This window comes from Mytilus trossulus, chromosome 9 (assembly GCF_036588685.1).
Source record: "Mytilus trossulus isolate FHL-02 chromosome 9, PNRI_Mtr1.1.1.hap1, whole genome shotgun sequence".
In the NCBI taxonomy this organism is placed as follows: Eukaryota; Metazoa; Mollusca; class Bivalvia; order Mytilida; family Mytilidae; genus Mytilus; species Mytilus trossulus.
The window spans coordinates 69633141-69650092 of record NC_086381.1 but is presented as its reverse complement, the minus strand read 5'-3'; the positions used below and the strand labels follow the sequence as shown (position 1 = coordinate 69650092).

Here is a 16952-nt window from a genome sequence, read left to right as displayed (position 1 = left end):
ACTTATAAAGGGATAGTTGTCTCATAGGCAATTCCTACCACATCTCCTTGTTTATAAAGCTGAGAGTTAATTGTAGTTTACTATATTGATAACCCATCGAGTTACACTTTTTCTATCTTTTCTGCTGTTTTTAAAAAATTGAAGGTAGAAAAAACTTTTTTTGTAACTCATTTTATTAGAAAACACTCTTCATTACATACACAGAGCTGTCTTCAAATGCATGCAAGTTAATGTCACATCCAATTCTTTGTCTTTGAGTCTCCACATGAAAAATGCCACATTTAAAGTGATTCAAGTCATACAAGTGATAATCAGGTTAAATCCACATAGTCTTGGAAATACCAATTGAAGATATGTTATTGTTTTATGACTGTAAAAGCTTCTCTTCTAATACAATTAACTTTATTCAAAGGATGAAGTCTTGATCACTGTGATTCGTCTTCAACCAATGGCTGAAATTCTCTCAACAAACTGAAAAGTAAAAACATTATTTATAATTCTTAAGTGTGCTGTTTGTTTGAAAAAACATTGAAACAAAAGATTAGAATGATAGTTTAAATTGGTAAATGAACCGAAATTGATATGAAATACTTTCGTCATTTCGAAAACCTTTTCGTAAAATACGAAAGTGACGAGCGCTAGCAAAATCACTGATGAACGTGACTCAATATAATTGTTAACTTCTATGTCATTTCCTCTATGGTGGCAAGTTTTCTCTTTGGCATGTTGGCAGTTATACCATATCTTCTTATTTGTATATGAAACCTTTAAATAGGTAAAATATTAAATAAAAATAAGAATAAATATACTGAGATGTCTCGCCTCTTACTTAGCATTGAATTGAATTGAAAAAGTCTGTAATATGATGGTTTTATATTAAGCATCAAATAAACTTTATGAAAACAAAGTCATGGTATAATTAAAACCAACTGTTCGGTCTTTCGACCAGTAAGAATCTATTTTGATATGAAACAGGGAATGTTTATTTGGGGCATTCGACCTATTTTAACTCAGATTTTGACACATTTCAATCGAAATTATAGAAAAATGGAATATTGTTAGTACATATAAAATAGAAAAAGATGAATACTTTTAGCTAAAGAAAATTTGGATGGGGGTTCTGTGTTTTCACGTTAATTGTACAACTCTCCTTACTGATGCCATATTTTGGAATTTCCGTGACCTAAATGGTTCGCAAAAATTAATATTTTTATATACAGTATAGTAAATATTGAAATTTGGTTTTAATTGTGAATTTCAGCGTCAAATGACAGCTTATTATATACCGATTCAAAAAATATATGTTTTCTATACAAACAAATATAAATAAGGGAGATAATTTTTTACTTCCAATTCAAAAGATGTTACTCCCGGTATTGTTAGATTGTCTACTTGACACGGATTCCAAAAATATATGGATCTATACTTCAACATTAATTTAGTACAAAAAATAGCTACTTCCGGCTTACAAAGAGTCATTTCCGGTTGGCTTTGTTAAGGTCACATTACTTGCAACCTAATGCAAAAAGTCGCATGGCTTTATCATGTATACATATGAGGTAAAAGCAAAGGTCAAAATCTAAAATGTTAAATTTACCAATGACCTTGAGCTCAATTTTAAGGTCATAAACCAAGACCTCAAATAGAAAGACTATAGGCCTCTACTTTAGTTTATATTGTTAATGAGTTATATTACCATACAACCAAAATAAGATATAAAAGAGGGAAAACTTGCATCAAGACGTCTAGGTACTCTTTCAACTAAAATTAATGTGTAACGACATGTCACAACTAACAATTGTGTCAAAATATTTGGCAATACCTAATAAGATTTCTGAAAATGAAAGATAAGAAGGCAAAATCAAAAATTTTGACCTTTGACCATGACCTCATTTTCATTTTTTTTTACCAAGGACATCAAATCCAAAGACCCTAGGCCTCTATCACTTCTGGTTTTCCAGTTACAAATACATCTCACTTACTTAAAATAGAAAAGGGGAAAAAACTCAGTTTCTTATACTGTTGCAAAGCATTAGGGATAACAAGAAAAACAGTGTTTGGGAGAAACTCTTACATAGAAAAGTATTCGGTTACGCAGAAGTAGAAACTGTACGATATCATATTACAAATATATCTGAGCGACATCTTGGGGAAACATTAATACAGCGAAGGAAAAAAATTAGGCGGAAGAAAAAAAAAACAATCAGAAGAAAACCAATAAGTCTTTCCACGGAAAAGTGGAAAGACTTAATAATAATCAGAAGAAATCCAATAGGTCTTTCCAAAAAATAACTCCTGATGAATATCTTAGTTTTTAGCCTTAAAATTTTGACATTGACCAATGAACCATAGAAGGGAGGACCAGGTCATATGAACCCTGCAAGACAGACAGAATACTCATAATCATGATACACCAAATATAGTTGATCTATAGCTAATAGTATTTAAGAAACAGTCCAAGCCACAACAAGAGTAGCTGCGGAACCGTAGCTCTTAGGTCCTTCTGTTATTTTTTGACTATTTGCGGACCATAGATGGTCCGCAAATATCTATGGTCTGCAAATAGTCAAAAAATAACATAAGGACCTAAGAGCTACAGTTCCGCAGCTACAACAAGAGTGCACACACTGAAATGTCTTAACTTCTTTGCTAATCATTGATATTATGTTGATACTCCTTAATTTAAAGCTTTATTACTAGTGTTGTAGACCTGGAGATATAAAGGTAGTCTAACTAGTTGAGTTAGGGAAGATCTTCTTTGGCTCAATTGGTTAGAGCGCTACCTTTAGATCCCGAGATTGAGGGTTCGAATCCCGCTGGTACCATCCATGGATTTTCACATTATTGGCGCTGGGAGCATCTGCTTCTTGTACAAACATTGTAAATAGAATATTGCCTGGCAGTGAGATGTTATTTGTCATGAGGATTGACCAGCCGGTCAAAGGATACCATGACAGTTCTAGGTGACATCTAGGGAACTGGCCAGAGAGTTTCCGAGTGGAAGTCTCAGGGTTGTACAGTAGTGGACCTGTGAGTTGCTTGGATGGATGGTATGCAGCCCGAAAAAAGAAAAGGGGGAAGAGTGTTGTAGACCTGGAGATATAAAGGTAGTCTAACTAGTTGAGTTAGGGAAGATCTTCTTTGGCTCAATTAGTTAGAGTGCTGCCTTTAGATCCCGAGATTGAGGGTTCGAATCCCGCTGGTACCATCCATGGATTTTCACATCACTACTGACAAGGTCAGATGAACCATGTCAAGCAGACATGTACAGCTAACAATTCTTAAAAGACTTAACTTTAAAGTGGAAACTGTCTGACGGATTATTATTGATACATTCATAAATAATCGGTTCCTTACCCAACGCTGCATCCTGGCAATTAGTCTCTAATGTAACAATATTTTTTATATAATTGACAATTGATGCCATGGGACGTACGCGCAAGCGCAGACGGCATATGACAGATTTTAAATACATGTTTTAACGTTGTTTTCTGTTAGTTTCATTAGAATGGAGATAACAATATTGTATTTTAAGCTCCGACGGCATCAATTTGGGATTTGATGGTCGCAAATACCCGTTTACTGTCTCCGCTAACACGTCGCCAGCAAACTTAATTTGCGACCATCAAATCCCCAATTGATGCCGTCGGAGCTTAAAATACAATACAGTTATCTCCTAACTACCGGTATACATGTAGCACAAAAGCAAGAAATCTTCAATTGCACAGAATGGTGCAATAGCAAGAAATCTTCAATTGCACCAGTATTGCGCAATAGCAGGAAATCTTTCATTGTACCAGTATTGCACATGCAATAGCAAGAAATCTGCAATTGCACCAGTATTGCACAATAGCAGGAAATCTTTCATTGCACCAGTATTGCACATGCAATAGCAAGAAATCTGCAATTGCACAGAATGGTGCAATAGCAAGAAATCTTCAATTGCACCAGTATTGCGCAATAGCAGGAAATCTTTCATTGCACCAGTATTGCACATGCAATAGCAAGAAATCTGCAATTGCACCAGTATTGCGCAATAGCAGGAAATCTTTCATTGCACCAGTATTGCACATGCAATAGCAAGAAATCTGCAATTGCACAGAATGGTGCAATAGCAAGAAATCTTCAATTGTCGGTATTGCACAATAGCTAGAAATCTTCTAAAATTGCACATTATTGGTCAAAAGCACAGAATGGGGAAATAACACAGTATTTTGCAATAGCACAGTATTGCACAATAGCAAGAAATCTTCAAAGGCACAGTATTGCACAATAGCTAGAAATCTGGTTTATCTCATATAAAAAAAATCAAAATAAGAGTTTAAATTATTGTAATTATAACCCTTTCACATTTTTTGCTATAAAAAATGTCGCAATAATTTCTGAAGTTTTCCATACTTACATGACTTAAGTTATAAATATTTTACAAATGTATCTCATCATGACATGAATATATACAAAATGTATCAAACATTTGTCACATAATCATGATAATACAGTAAACAAGTAATGTCTTGGCAGATGTATAGCTGACTATATGGTATGGCTTTGGCTCATTGTTGAAAGCCATATAATAGCATACCGTTGCTTAAATCTGCAATATTTGAACTCTGCTGGATAATTATTGCCTCATTAGCAATCATAGTACCACATCTTTTTTTTATAAATCAACCAATCAAGTCTCCTACCTGTAAACTTTGATTAAGTCTTCTCTCCTTTAATCAATTTCAAAATTCATAACTGCTTCTCCGTATGTCAATCGTTGGCTATCTTCATATTTATTTTCTATGTTTTGCACCATGAATATTCTTCTTTGATTCATTTGCTGTTCAAAATATCCTGCAAAAAATAAAATCATGAATTAGGATTATCAAATTGGTGTAATTTTAAGAATATTTGTACAAAACTATGTAGTTTTGGTAGTATATAAAAAACCTCAGTACAATACAGTCAGGATTCTTCTTTGTCTAAATTATCTCCCCATTACGCCAGTGCATTTTATACAATTGTAGAAATGGAAGCCATTGTAGGAATGATGCGCTGCCAATTTTTCTCTAGAAAACCGATAAATTTATCCGTAAATTATCGTGTCTGCATTGATACAACTTAATACTATTGTCTGATTGGTTGTCAGGTGGAATTTTCGAAAATTCATAAACATTTAAACAAATTCTAATTAAATGTTTTGAGGAAGGGCAGACTAGATTTGTTTAGTGGTTGAAGATTTTAAACTCTAGTTATCACACATCAAAAATATAATTTTTCGAAGATATGCATTTTCATCATCCAACTTGAAAGACTGTTGACATGTACTTTTAGTAAAAAAATAGCTATTCGAACACACCTACTCTGTTTTTGTGATTCATTAGATGAGGGGGGCAATACCTTATTGTGTTAACCTGTTATGGCCTTTTTCAATGTGTTGTTAACTGTTATCTGAGATCAATTTTAGCTGTTAACTATTTTCAACCCACTCTGTTAACTGTTATCAGCATTTTGCATTTTTTGTTAACTGTTTTTGCCAAAATCGAGGTGTTGTTAACATGGTAACGGACATTGGCCTCCCTCTTAGATAGGTATTTCACTTGACCCATATATTTCATCTTTTAGTACTATGATTTTTTATGTAATAAAGTCAACCTGTAGCTTTGATATAAAAATGATAGAATCTGAAGCGAGACGATTTATGAAATATTCTTGCTTTGTACGATATCAAGACAAAATATTCAACTCAAACATGCCCTAACATAAAAAGGTGCACTCGATTTTTTCTTTTCGATACAATTGTTACCCATTTTGGGGAATTTTTTCTTGAGTCACATAATGGAAGGGCAGACACGAAAATTACTGAACTAATAGATTGATATGTTTTCCCTCCGTGGTAATTTTTTTTTTAAATCAGAGGTTATGCATTTTCTACATCCAACTTGAAAGATACCCATGTCGTCTACTTGATATCTAATTGTTCTGCTTAACTATGTACTAGATAAATTGAAAACTTATGCAACTGGTGTTTTTAAAATAAAACACTTCATAATTGAGAAGAAAATTTTATTTGCAAAAAAGGATAAAAGTGGTAAAATTTGTCATATCTATTTACTATGCTTCTTTTGGCTAAAATTCGATATTCATCTATTGTTTGGCGTAAATTCTTACAAAATGATTATTTTGACCTATCTAATTGAAAAAAAAATTGTATATATATATGCTTGTAAGTTTCATAATAATCTTTCATATGCACCTTTTATTCTAAAATCATTCATTTTGACCATTCATTCAAAAACATCTATATAATACATTCATATCAGTATATTATTAGAAATGTAAGATATTAATTAGAGAAAACTGACCTTATTTGAAATAAAATTAAAGATGTCCACCAAATATGAATGAAAATTATATAAAGAAACAGCACAGCTCCAATCAGTTAAAAATATAAGCAAAGTCTGACCAAACAAAATAATTTCCCGCCTATAAAGAACATATGACTTAGTGAACCAATTATCATAAAGGATATAGAGTTTTCATAGCACTAACTAGTTAAACCTAGAGAGTACACAAATACTCAATGGATCAAAACTCACTGGGCCATTAAAAAGTCTTACAATAAATATAACCACTGATGCATGACTAGAAACTACTCATTAAATAGAAAGAATTACAGATATTAAATCATTATATATAAAATATGAAAATATTAAAGTACAATGTATATATATATGATACAAAAAACAACAGTATCCAAATTAACATACTAGTTACTTGTTTGATTATCATTCAGAGGCAAGCATTTAATGCATTTTAAGGACGCAAGCATATAAAGAAGTCAATGTAAATTGGACTGACTGCAATGGGAAAAAGCTTAAGCTAACTCCCTTTGAATAAGTTTATTAAAGCATTGGAAAATTCACTAGTAAAGTTGGGCCAATTGAATTGATACTTAAGAAGTTATTTCACACCAGATATTTTTTTTTAAATCTTTCAAACGTCACTAAATCACAGTATGACAGAACTATATGCCTATACTTTAAGGTTGCGACAACACATAAATGGAGTACTTCTTAGTTTAAAAAAAAACAATAAACATTTGCTTCTGAAATCTGAATATTGAAAAAATTGTTTGCACCAATAAGATTATAGACTGAATGTTTCGAATATAACCCAAGACAATAAATTGTTGAGAATAGCAAAAATATTGGCAAGAAAAGCATAATTTTTTACCTCACTCTGAGGCAGATCCAGCCATTTATAAAATGGGGGGTTTCCTAACCCAGAATGAAGAGGCTTTCATTTAGTTTGGATTTAATAACCCTGAACATTTAGGAATAAGGGGCCAAAAAAGGGCGAATAGAAGCATTTTTCTAGATTACAGGCAATAACTTGGGTTTAAGTGAATGGATCTCTCTGAAATTATGCTACAAGGTTTCTTACTACAAAGGAAAGGCTGGAAATAAGTTTAGGGGTATTTGCTCCAAGGTGGGAGGGGGTGTCTTTAAATGAGGGGTCAAAAAAGGGGCCCAAATAAGCATTTTTGTAGTTTTTAGTCAATAATTTGTGTTTAAGTGTATAAATCTTATATTATACCACAAGTTTCCATACTACAAAGGGATGGTTATGGCTCAAATTATTAAGCAATTAGGGGCAAAAAAGGGAAAAAACAAGGGTTTTTCTGGTTACAATTTAAAAGCAGTGTAAGGGAGGTAATGCAATTAAAATTTAAAAAATACTGTTATATATATGTTTGATTACTTGATTACCTCCCTTACACTGCAATGTTTTCAAAAGTTTAAAAAAATCTTCAATTGCACAGTATTGTGCAATAGATTTGTTAGATCTTTGACCACATTTATATTGTGACAAAAACCTATATTATGTCAAAAATTTGATCACAATCCAAATTCAGACAGTATCAATCTTGAATATTAGGACCAAATTTGCCCCTATTCAGGGTTTCGACCACTGCGGTCATATAAAGCTGCACCCAGCAGAGCACCTGGTTGGTTATTATATTGAATATTATTATAGACAGAGCTAAACTGTAAACTGCAATAATGTTCAGCAAAGTAAGATCTACAAATAAGTCAACATGACCAAAATGGTCAGTTGACCCCTTAAGGAGTTATTGCCCTTTATAGTCATGTTTTACCAATTTTCGTAAATTTTGTAATCTTTTACAAAAAAAATTCCTCTGAAACTATCAGGCCAAATTTAACCAAACTTTGCCACAATCATCATTGGGGTATCTAGTTTAAAAAATGTGTCAGGTGACACTGCAAACCAACCGAGATGGGCGCCATGGCTAAAACTAAAACATAGGGGTAAAATGTAGATTTTGGCTTATAACTTTGAAACCAATTGCGCCCTTTAAAATCATTTTTTACCAATTTTTTGTAAATTTTGTAATCTTTTACAAACATCTTCTCTGAAACTACTGTGCCAAATTTAACCAAAGCCACAATCATTAAAAGGGTATCTGGTTTAAAAAATGTGTGCAGTGACCAGGTCAACCAACCAACCAAAGATGGCTGTCATTGCTACACATAGAACATAGGGGTAAAATGAAGATTTTGGTTTATAACTCTGAAACGAAAGCATTAAGTGCGAATCTGACTGGTTAAATTGTTTATCAAGTCAATGTCTATCTGCCCTGAAATTTTCAGATGAATTGGACAACTGGTTGTTCGGCTGCTGCCCCAATTGGTTATTTTTAAGGAAATTTTGCTGTTTTTGGTTATAATAGTTTATCTTGAATATTAATATAGATAGAGATAAAATAGATGTAAACAGCAATAATGTTCAGCAAAAAGATCTACAAATAAGTCGACATGACCAAAATGGTCAGTTATCCTCTTAAGGAGTTATTGCCCTTTGTAGTCAATTTTTAACAATTTTCATTCATTTGGTAAATTTTTGTAAATTTTTACAAATATTTTCCTCTGTAAGTAAAGGTCAAACTCATTTAGATAGAGAAAATTATAAGTAGCAAGAATGTTCCGTAAAGTAACATCTACAAACATATCACCATCACAAAAACACAATTTTGTAATGAATCCATCTGTGTCCTTTGTTTAATATGCACATAGACCAAGGTGAGCGACACAGGTTCTTAAAGCCTCGAGATCTAGTTTATTTCGCTATCATCTGCAAGCTGGAAAAAAAGTGCACAACAAAATTCTGGTTATTTTTTAATTTTCTGAAACGCATACTTCATATAACTTTTATATTTCAAGTTCCTATCATGCCTGAAACTTTCCTAGATTATCAGTTTGTCTGTACTCATTGTTAATTTTGAGGTGTAAACACGGCCATACTTTTAACTCCTTATGATGAACATTATGTTTGACAGTGCATGGTCAGGAGAAATTATGGGTGAAATCATGAAAAAAAGGAAATACATGTATATGATAAATACATGTATTCTGGTACAAAATGTAATGTGATGATCGGATTAAAGCTTTACATTGACATCTTCATGTTTCGCCTATTATGACAGGTTATAAGGTATTAATACTGGCTTTAATTGTTGATCTATGAGGATCTTTTTTCTATATCGATTGTAATTGGCATTTTATTCAGGAAGCAGGTTCTGGGCTCCAGGTGAAGCCACATTTATAATTATGCTGCCAGTTTTATTCTCTTTGTCAGAGGCAATTGGAAGCAGTGAAATAATATGTATACTTTATTCATTTTATTTGAAAACCCAAGTGTTTGCCAGTTAGATTATGATTTTATTGGCTGTCATTCAAAAATGTGACTACATTACTTGTTCATATTTTAAAATACATTCCAAACATTATAATCCTAAATAGCCTCTAATCTGTTTTAATCTTTAACAAAAACAGCCCATAAACCAATTAGAATTATTAAGGATTTTTGAATATATTCGTTGTATTGCAGTGATCATATATATCTTAGGCAGGTTCCATGAAATACTAAGTAAATGTAACTGCTTGTTTCATGAAATGTTTTTTTGACAGTTAATTTTCCCCCTACTTTCTGAGTGAGTTTGCACATGTTCAATAATGGACAAAATGTAATATTAGTAAAAAGGAATACAGAAATGTGGTTTGATCACCAATGAGACAAGTTAGAGATAAAAGATGTGGTATGATCACCAATGAGACAAGTTAGAGATAAAAGATGTGGTATGAGTGCCAATGAGACAAGTAAGAGATAAAAGATGTGGTATGAGTGCCAATGAGACAAGTTAGAGATAAAAGATGTGGTATGAGTGCCAATGAGACAAGTAAGAGATAAAAGATGTGGTATGAGTGCCAATGAGACAAGTAAGAGATAAAAGATGTGGTATGAGTGCCAATGAGACAAGTTAGAGATAAAAGATGTGGTTTGATCACCAATGAGACAAGTTAGAGATAAAAGATGTGGTATGATCACCAATGAGACAAGTTAGAGATAAAAGATGTGGTATGAGTGCCTATGAGACAACTCTCTATCAATGGTATCAAGTCACAATTTATTATCAAAGTACTGAAGTACTGAACATCTGATGACTGCAAGTTCTTCAGGATGGTCACAAGCACTTGTCTCTGAAAAAAAATCACATCTCTATACCTGAAAGTGGGGTTTATGTTCCAGTAGATATATTTATTTTCTGAGACAAGATCATGTGTAGATGATAAATAAATGACAGGGAATTCAACCTCATCAAAATAACCATTATGTCATCAATGATCATGGTCAGGGATACAAATCAGAATACATGTACTGTGTTGTTATACAATAAAATTGAGAAAGGAAATGGTGAATATGTCAAAACGACAACCACCCAACCATAGAGCAGACAACAGCCGAAGGCAACCAATGGGTCTTCAATGTAGCGAAAATTCCAGCACCCGTAGGTGTTCTTCAGCTGACCCCTAAAAATATGCATAATAGTACAGTGATAATGGACGTTATACTATAAACTTCAAATTATACACAAGAAACTAAAATTAAAAATCATACAAGACTAACAAAGGCCATAGGCTCCTGACTTGGGACAGGTGCAAAATTGCAGCGGGGTTAAACATGTTTATGAAATCTCAACCCTATACCTCTAGCCAATGTAGAAAAGTAAACGCATAACAATGAATGAATATTATATAAATACATGTATTTGCATATACAACATGCAGTAACATGAAAATATATAACATCAATTCAGTATTTTTGTGATTTTACTTTTTAGAACATCTTTCGTTTCTACTATATTAATAATAGTGCAGTGCAAGAGCATGGTGGACACCCTTTTGTTTTGTATTAGGAAAGCACTTTTAATCAAATTTAATATAGTTCTATTTCACCTTTCAAAAAGGATAAAAATATCCAATTAAATTTTAATTGGATTAACTTAATAAGATTAAATAATATTGTAGTCAAAAAGCTGACAGCTCGCTAGTAAGCTAAACAATTGAAAATTAATTATGTAATAAATGACAAATTCAATTGGTAATATCAGGTCATTGATTTATTAAAAGATTTTCTACTTTTCACTTTATAATACATTGTAATAGGATTATCAGTAACCTTCTATGGGGATGTAGAATTTTTATGTTTGTTTTAAGGTTTTGTTTTTCAAACGGCTGGTTTCTTTTATGGATTTGGAGTAACAACAGTTTTTCTAGGTGTGTTGTTATTATTTCATATGATTATTAGAGGGAAACATTCATTTGGCTTGTCATATTTGATGTAAGATATTTATTTATGAATAAGATCTTTTGTAAGCATTTTAATACTTGTAACAAATATATGTTCATATTTAATGTAGATTAATTAAGAAAAAAAAAAAACTTCTTTTTTTTTCTTTTCTAAAATATAAATAGTATGCATATGGATGTCAAAGATTTCTTAAGTATAGCACTGCATTTAATTCAACAAAAAAATCTAATGTGACATTCCAGAGTTATAGAACTTTTCTTAATTATAATAATTACTACGTAGAACACACCTGAGAAATCACGGGCATTAGAACTTGTGAGATTTTGTGTCTGGTTATTTCCCTTTATAGTAAATTTTCCAATTTTTCTTAAGTTTTTGTAATCTTTTACAAAAATCTTCTCCTCTGAAACTATTGAGACAAAATGTAACCAAACTTTGTTGTCCACAATCATCATAAGAGCATCTAGTAAATCTCTGGGAATTTTCCTGTATCTCACTTAAATATTCAAAATTTTACAAAATAGTTGTCTATGTTCAAAGTTTGGAGAAAGTAGCTGGTAGGGTTCAAAGCTATAGGTTTTTTTTTTATTTGTTTTAAAAAGTTGGAGTTACTATCTGACTATTCTCTTGTAAATTTAATATTTTATAATTATATGAATTGTTATACATTTGTTATATGAGTTTTCTAAATTTTGTTTGTGTATGAGCATATTATTTTGGTTGACAATTTCTAAATCATTTTGACATCTGACATGATATAGAAGTATTATGTACCAAGAATTAATACCTGAATTATGTAAAGTTTTTGCCAAATTTAGTGTTTCTTTTAGTAGGGGACTAGTTTCTTCCCTTAAAGTCCATCATGAAAAAGAAGAGTTTGTCTTTTTATAAAGCAATCAATTAATACACGATTCATACTTATTATATGAATGTGTGAGGAGAATGGTTTGAAGAATCATCGTAGAATATTTATTTATATCATGACAGGGTCAACAGACCCTGAACACTAATCCTGTCTGTATTGTGTTAATGTAACACTTCCATATTGTTACACTATTAACATTCTCCACTTGCAGCAAGGGTACCATCAGTGAGCAGCTCACAGTTTTTATTATATTGTAGATTTTTACTGTAGAACATTTCGTCATGAATTTTTCAGCTTTCTTCAATACTGAGGGTTTTGGGATTATATAAAACCCTCAGAAGTCAGATAAGCATGTCATGTTTTCTGTTGATTAGCATTTAAAGGGCCTGAATTTAACTGTAAACAAAACTAGGACATGTAGGAAGCAGTAAAAGTTTGCAATGTAAACCACAAAGTACCCATGTCAAGAAGATAAGAACTTAAGCTTATGTGTGTATCTATCCTTAATCTGTTTCTATTTTATTATACATGGATATAAATACATGTGACACTATTTGTGCAGTATTTAGGTCACATACCTTTTAATACCTTATTTATATTTGTACAGTGATTTTACCTGAAAGTTAAGAGGCAATAAATTAAAGATCATTAAAGATGAGATGGCTGTAAAGGACTAATCTATGAAGATGAACTGACCACAGTTGATTATTTCGATTCAGTTGATTTTGACCACTGGACATGGAATATATCAAATCTGAGAGAAGGTATGTACTTTTGAAAACAGGAATATGCCATAAAGAAAACAGGAATATACCCTAAAGAAAACAGGAATATACCCTAAACAAAACAAATATTAACAATTTATATAAATTCCATAAAAGATAACTTTAACACATAGATATTGAGTTTAGTTGCAGAGATGTTTATGCCCCTGGGGAGCAAAGGGGCATTACAAGTTTGACCTGGTTCATTGGTTCTTCCATACACCATAATACAGTGAAATGGTTTCTGTTCTCTAACTTTAGTTGCCTCAATGATACCTGATATGCATATTCAGCTATTTCCCCTACAGATTTGAATGTCTTATTGTTAGTTGATTAAAACTCTTATACCTATTTTGTACATGTTACGATTATGAACATGAAAAGGGTGGTGGGAGGGGTCCTGATCCTGAAATCCCAGGCTGAAAAAAAAAATCCTGAGGTCCCAAATTTAAATATATATAATATTTAAGTCCCAACATCCTAAAATAAGTAAAAAGAATTCCTGGATCCCAGAAGGGGCAATCTGGAATTCCAAAATCCCTGATCCCAGAGTCCTGATAAAGGTCCTATATGTTTTGATTGTTACAATTGTACTTATCTGATCTAACAACAAACATCCATTGTTTGAAGAATCATGTGCATAATTACTATACTTTACATCATATATTGGGTATTTGGCTCATTTACAAGAGTTTTATTTGTTAATTATATGCACCATTAATCTTTCTATTTAATGAATTGATTTAACAGAAGCTGATCAATGATAAATTAGTATTTTAATTATGATTGACAAAAGGATGTGTTGGTAATTGACATTAAAATAGCAAATATAGATATAATTATTATTATATTATTTACAATATTTATATAGCGCATTATCTAATTTAAAATTACTTTAATTCAGTGCTTAACATAAAACAATCAATGCAGTTAAATAACTGGTGTTAAACATTAAAACAATCAATGCAATAAGATTGAAATAAAAATTTGAACACATATTAAAAAACAACCCAAAAGGAACAGAATAGTTAAAATAAATAAATAATCATAACTAAAAGGTGTGTTATACTACAACGAAAAGGACAAAGTTAAAAAAGTCGTTTTCAGTATAAAAAGTTAAATGTAATCACTGAAAGTGAGTCTAAAATAAAGGGTTTTCAAATTTTTCTGAAAAAGTTTGATTGAGTGTTCATGTCTTAGATGGCTAGGAAGATTGTTCCAAAGGCTTGCAGCAACCTTGTTGAAACGTATTTCTCCGAAGATTTTGGTGCATACACGAGGTTGTATAAGCTGGATTGCATTTTCCGATCTAAGAGATCTTGATGGTTGATAAACGCTAATGAGTTCCTCAAGATAGACGAGCTAGGCCATGCAGAGAAGACGTTACTAAATTGAAAAAACTTGTGTCTTATCCATTGGTCTTTTTTGGAACAATAAAATAAGTTTAAACTAAACTAGGCCATGAATGCAGGATTTTGAAAGTATACAAAAAAAGTTTATATTGTATATTTGGTACTGCACCAGGATCCAATGAAGAGACCCAAGAACTGGTGTTATATGATCATGTTTCTTGGAATGTGTAACGAGCCTGGCTGCCGTAGTCTGTACTCGCTGTAACTTATTGATTGACTAAACTTGCATTTACTCAATATAGCAGAGCTTTCCGTAGTCTAGATGTGATGTCACATTAGCGAACAGACTAAAGTTTTACAAGCATCCTCAGTGATATATTGCTGAATTCAACCAATGCTCCTAATTTGGAAGTAGCACAACTTTGTGATGCCATTGACCTGCTTTTCCATGCTTAATGTTCTACAATTATCAACACCAAGATTTTTGAGGACAGTTCTTGATGCATTGCTTACTATTGATCCATCAAATAACAGGTGACAACTCGAAAATTCCTTTACACAATTTTTTGTGAAAATAAGATCACTTCTGTTTTGTTTTGGTTCAGTTCATAATGTATCATTAACCAGTACATATAGAATTTCAGAATAACTTGATGGATGAACTTACATGAAAAGTTAGCCGAATTTTGATCTCCATGGCCATTACATGCAGTGAGACTGCATAATATATTTGAATGTATTGAAGGATTCTACAATGAGTATTTTTCATGATGTAAAATAATAAATATGATTGACTTCCCATAGTAAATTTATATATCAATGATCTTTAAACTCTTGGATCATCAAACCAATGACCATAAGTTTTATTGCTGACTTATTCACAAGTAAAAAATCAAATGATAAAAGCCCTGTTGTAATGATCAGTATAATTATCGTAATAATCGGAATGTGGTATTTATTTTGTATGAATAACATATATACATAATTGAGGCTTCTTATTCATGTGAACCAAACCGTAAACTAACATACAATAGTTTCTCAGGTTGGTTTGTGTTTAAATGCAAAATTAGGACTTGAGAAAGTCTTTGTGACTGATTTATTTATACATTTTGGACTTACAATGTATTTTGGGTTGTTTATCTTCATACATGTATATATTAGTTACAAGTGTAGAACAGTGGAACAGTACAAGTAATTAACTCCCACAATGGACTAAAGTCAAACAGCAGAGGCTAGTTGACATCTAGTGGGGGATCTTAGTCATGTGAAAGTATTTTGACAATGATTCAATTTTTGTGTTGAACCACTTTAATTTACCTGGCAGGAATACACATTTCATTTTGATAAAATAGGTAGGTATAATTTCACATGAAAAAACTAATTAACATTTTATTACCTGTATGAATAGATGCCATAAATTATGCAAACACATGTACTTTCTGTCATTGCTGTCAAATTTAATTGCACATTTTTATGAGAACAAGTTAATTAAGTGTACTAATCATTTATGGTGTGTATGAGAGAAAAGATAACTTATGCAGACACAGGGTTTCTGATGATTTAATGTAACCACAACAATAGGAAGGGAATGGATAACTTGTCTGTGAGACATTAAAGGACAAAAAAGAAATACACATTGAAATTTGATTTCAATTTTATTAAATATTTGAACCATATGAAGGTAGAAACTTGAGAAGGATGACGGAAAGTCAAACTGGAAAAGTGGAGGGTTCAGAGATGAACATCAGAAGTAAACACAGGTTTTTCTTTTATAATAATTTATCAGATAAAGAACTTACATTATGTTCAAAGATGAAATATAGCCAGATTATTTGGAAATAAAATCTCTTAATACATACCACTCACAAACTTTGACAAGTACAGGTATAATATTTTGTTTGGTTTTTGGATTAAATAAAAGTGTTGTAAAGGAGTAGGTCCGGATAAGGACGATTTTGGCCTCAAATTGCAGGTTCATCTGACGAAAGATTTTGACCACTTTTTAAACACTTAAGTGTCTATTTCATTTCAATCAACTAGTTTAAGTGAAAGATTTTAACTGATTTTGTCATCAAAAACGACCTGATTCAAGCTCAAATATGAAAAATCTACCAAATAATGAAATATGCAGAAACATGTCACTTTTCAGATGTTTTTTGTCAAAAATGAAAGTGGACACATCTGTGTTCATCCTCAATCGTTATACATGTTATGTATTATCATAAAAAACAACTTATATTTTAATATTAAGGATGAACACGAATGTGGCCACTTTCGTTTCACATTAAACTAAGAAAACCGTCGAAAATTTAC

At 31.8% G+C, this 16952-nt stretch overlaps 1 protein-coding gene and 1 long non-coding RNA gene across 8 annotated transcripts in view; one reads left to right on the top strand and one right to left on the bottom strand.

Moving 5' to 3' along the window:
- LOC134683320 (uncharacterized) overlaps positions 1-16952 on the top strand; it is a 62369-nt gene that overhangs the window by 4149 nt on the left and 41268 nt on the right. For 4 of the 7 annotated variants that reach the window (XM_063542530.1, XM_063542524.1, XM_063542528.1 and 1 more), the window contains exon 2: positions 13131-13287. The gene's annotated coding sequence lies outside the window, so the exon portion shown is untranslated. Of the gene's footprint in view, positions 1-11556; positions 11689-13130; positions 13288-15722; positions 15992-16368; positions 16390-16952 lie in introns of those variants that run through there. The other 3 variants (XM_063542525.1, XM_063542529.1, XM_063542532.1) reach the window with 3 other exon arrangements.
- On the bottom strand, positions 144-6481 carry LOC134683321 (uncharacterized). Its single transcript, XR_010100995.1, has 3 exons — positions 6351-6481; positions 4689-4839; positions 144-471 (listed from the first exon to the last, which is right to left on the bottom strand). It is a non-coding gene; the product is annotated as an uncharacterized LOC134683321 (long non-coding RNA).